The sequence below is a fragment of the Phocoena sinus genome, chromosome 18 (assembly GCF_008692025.1).
Source record: "Phocoena sinus isolate mPhoSin1 chromosome 18, mPhoSin1.pri, whole genome shotgun sequence".
NCBI classification, from domain to species: Eukaryota; Metazoa; Chordata; class Mammalia; order Artiodactyla; family Phocoenidae; genus Phocoena; species Phocoena sinus.
The window spans coordinates 53,217,909-53,222,243 of NC_045780.1; the positions used below are offsets into that span (position 1 = coordinate 53,217,909).

The 4,335-nt window shown below is 41.6% G+C and overlaps 1 long non-coding RNA gene across 1 annotated transcript; it reads left to right on the plus strand.

Annotated features, from left to right (window-relative positions):
* The first annotated feature begins 226 nt into the window (after nt 1-226).
* On the plus strand, nt 227-3,785 carry LOC116742908. Its single transcript, XR_004346625.1, has 2 exons — nt 227-3,247; nt 3,672-3,785. It is a non-coding gene; the product is annotated as an uncharacterized LOC116742908 (long non-coding RNA).
* Nucleotides 3,786-4,335: the final 550 nt, after the last annotated feature.

Genomic DNA, 4,335 nt, shown 5'->3' on the forward strand with positions numbered 1-4,335 from the left:
GCGTCTGGTGTGTTTTGAGGTGTCTGTGAACTTAGAATGATTTTAGGCAGCCTCTCTGCTAATGGGTGGGGTTGAGTTCCTGTCTTGCTAGTTGTTTGGCATAGGGCGTCCAGCACTGTAGCTTGCTGGTCGTCGAGTGGAGCTGGGTCTTAGCGTTGAGATGGAGATCTCTGGGAGAGCTTTCGCTGTTTGATATTATGCAGAGCCAGGAGGTCTCTGGTGGACCAATATCCTGAACTCAGCACTCCCACCTCAGAGGCACAGGCCTGACACCTGACGGGAGCACCAAGACCCTGTCAGCCACAAGGCTCTGATATTATAAGTGCCAGAAGCCTCTTACCAGCGGTCTCAGCCACAGAGTATCCTCTTACTGACATTCTTTGCACCTTTGTAGGAGCTGCGACCCCCCGCCTGGCTGCGTGCTCTTCCAGCTCTGCACTGACCCTCCTTCCTCCAAGTGCCTGGAGGTGGCGCCCTGGGTCTTGTGTGCCTTTTTCCCTGCATGTGTTTTATAATTAGCATTAATTTTTATTTTGAATTTCAAATGGAAGAACTTAGCAGTATTCTTGATGCATGGGGCCTATAAAGTCCTTAATCTATTCCTAGCTGTCCTTTATTCTATTCCAAGCATGCTGTCCTTTATTCTCTTCTTCGAACTAGGAGCCCTTGCTGTTTAGAATGTTTACCATGCCCAACCCTATTCTTTACCTAACTCCTAATCACCCTTCAGGATTTATCCTAAAAATCACTTCCTCCAGAAAGACTTCCCTGACTAGGCCAAGTGTTCACAGTGCTTACCTTGCTTATAATTATATCACACTGTATTGTTAATATTTGTCTGTTACCACATTAAAAGATTAGGTTCCTTGAAGGCAAAAGCTTTTTCCATTCACGGTTTTATTCCCAATGTCCAGCGTACAATAGGTAGTATTTTTTTTTCAAACAAAGGTTTATTAGCTTGCTGCAGCAAGGAGGTGCACACATAATGGAGAGTTCAACATTTTAACAGGTAGAAGTTAAGGAAGATTATCTACAGAGTTTGCAGGACTGTAGTTAGTCATTGGATGGCCTTGGCAGAGATAGGTCAGAATTAGTAAACTAGGAAGTTGTTGGAATAATCAGCGGTCTTATCTTTAGAAGACATGCCTTTGTGTGGAGTTATTGTTAGGTTAGTTTGTTGTCTTATTTAGAACACCATGAGATGTCGTTAAGGGTCTGAACTTAGTTTGTCTTGCATATCATGGTTTTGTACAGTTTTCCTATTTTGTGACTCATTATATAGTTTTGCAAGTTGTGGTTTCTGTTTCAATTTTCAGTTCCCCCCTCACATCCTAGTTGCCAGCTGAACTGGTTTTCCCTTTACCAGAAGATTAATGACAAACTTCCTGTCCTCAAGGAGTTCCCAGTCTAGGTTATTACAATATAATCTGATATGTGCTGTAATAGATATATGAGTAAGGCGTTACAGAGTTCAGGAAAAATAACTAACTTTTTTTAAAAACTACCATTTTGTTTAAATCCTGCCATATGCAAAGCTCTATATACAATTATGTAGTAGGCGAGTTACATATATTATCTTATTTAATCCTCAACAATCCTATGAAATTGGTGCTATTTTTCTTATCCTCATTTTAAAGTCAAGAAATTGAGATACAGAAAGGTTAAATAAACCATTGAAGGTCACCCAGCTAAGAAGTAATAGATTGAGGACTTTATTAGACAAACATTTGGTGGGTACTATTCTAGGTGCTTTATCTCATCTCCAAAATAGACTTTTGAAGTAACCACCATTCTTTATCTTATATAACTATTGAGGAAACTGAGACATGGGGACATAAAGTAACTCATCTAAGATCACAGAGCTCATGACCACATTGTAGAGGCAGGATTCAGACCCAGGCAGCCTGGCTTCGTAGTCCATGCACATCACCACCTTTTCTGATGCTTCTCCTGAGCACTGTTATTGGGCTCTTACATTTGTTCTTAACTGCTGTGCCATTGTGCCTCCCTGGCAGAGAATAAGCTTTACAGAAGGGTTGAGTGGGCTGGTGTGGTGGATAAGTAGGATATTTCTGAATGGGTCAGAGAAACAAGGCTGTGCCATCCTATTCGGAGGAGGAGCCCCGTGAGAAGCCCTGGGAGCAGGAAAGTCTCTGCTCACTTGGGGAATGGTGAGGTTTGAGGAACTCTGAATGCATAGGATGGGGAGTGGTAACAGCTGATAGACTTGTGTATTGGGACCAGATTTGGACTTCACAGTCACCCCTCACATTTGACTAAAAGGATGCTCCTCTTCTCAGTACCACTGTTGGCTCTGAAAAACAGTTCTGGTCATAATGCATCCCCAAAGGAAAGAGATATGTCATTACCAAAGGTACTCATGCTGGAGGCAGTTACAAAAGAGAAGGTCCAGAAGTGGGTTAAGCAAAGAGACCTTTAGGGGAAAAGTGCTACTTAGAGATATTCTTATGTCACCGCTTTCAGTCAATCCAGATTCTTGAATAGTAGCTTTTATTTATGGAGTTCTGGGAGCTGACATGCATTTACTCTTTACGTCAATCCCATAAGGTAGGTATCGTTCATGACCCAACTGTATAGATGAGAGAACTGAGGCTCAGAGGACTCAGGAGTTTGGGCAGGTCACATAGTAGGAGCTGGTAGAGCCAAGATTTCAACCTGGTTTGTCCGATTCCAGAGCCTGTTCTGCCATACAGCCCCAAGAAGTGTGCATTCTTTTAGCTTGTGAAAGTGCAGAATATTCCAAACACAGCAGGCAGTCAAATGCCATGGAGAGCTAGTAGTCAGGAGAGGCAAGAGCAGTGGTGGGACCAAGAGGAGGGGACTTGTTGGACCTTAATCCATGCGCATTCTGTATCAGACCCACCCCTCTTTGCATACATCATTGGGATTTACTGGTATCGATTAAATAGTGTCCAGTAAAATAGTAATCCAGTGTTACTCCTTGGACAGCAGGAAATAGTCCAAAAAACTAAGGCATAAAATTCTGATACCCCTTGGGCAATGGAGCTTCCCTCAGATTTTCTGGGACATGGGCTCATTAGACAATTAGCAGATGTGTTAGTGTTGACCTTTCTGTTACCAACCTAGTGATTTTCTTATTTGACTAATGACAGGTAGCCTCATTAGGAGCTGTGGGCACAGAGAAATCTTCGTTGTCTCTGGACAAGTGATGATCTTTGTTAATTTGGGGTATGGCATTCTACTTCTTCACAGCGTCGGGGAAAAGGTAATGGCAGCAGCTAGTGAGCCCTAACTGTACATTCTGGAAATGAAGGAAATTATTTATTGTTATTTTTTTCTGTAGAGTATGCTTGTGGATTAATTGCATTAACTGGTTAACTTAACCTAAGATTGACTTGTTCCTTTGGCCCTGTGGTTGTCCCTACCAGGGGCAATGGTAGTAGGCATGTGGCCAATGAGAGCCTAAGCTGTAGTTAGGCCAGCAGGGTCTGAATCCTGATGCCTTGATTTATCTTGGACAAGTCATTTAAACTTTCTGCACATTAATTATTTCATTTCTAAAATGGGAATAATAAGATAATACATTTTTTTTAATTGTCATTTGTCATTGGCGGTGGGGGGCGGTTCTGTATAGTAATTGTGATGGTATTGTGCTCATGATGGTAATTGACACTTGATCTATCTTTCAGGGTACCAGAAAGTGAAACATTAGTCACAAGAGAGATTGTTTTTTTTTTTTAATGGCCTTTCTTTGATATTTGTCATTCTCCCAGAGAAAAGGGAAAAAATAAAATGAACTGGTTTAAAAAAGAATTAACAAAGGTTTTTTGCGTTTGTCTTCTATTTTAAGGAGCTAGAAAGTCAAAGGAGTTTAAAGGCTATCTCTACTCATATTTTCAAGCCCATGGTAAATTACTACAGTAATGGCCCTGCAATTTGTTCACACTTTCCATATCCACTTTCACAGTTTCCTCCCACAGCAGTTTTGGACTTGGCCATGTGATTTGCTTTGACTAAATGAGATTAAAGCAAATATGCTGAGATAAATGTGATACAAGTCAATAACTTGAAAAGTACTTGCACATCCTTTTGAACCCTGAGAACCCCAGACCACCATGTGAAGAAGTCCCAACTAGATCCAGCCTGTGAACCGCCAGACGTGTGAGAAAGACCATCCTAAACCACTCAGCTTCTGCCCAGCCAGCCCAAACTATAATGTCCCAGCAACTCACAGAATGATAAGAAATAATAAATGCTTTTAAGCCATTAATTTGAGGTGGTTAGTTATGTAGTGAACACTAACTGACACAGAGCCCAACAAACACATGCTCAGGCTTGTGGTCTCTATCAACA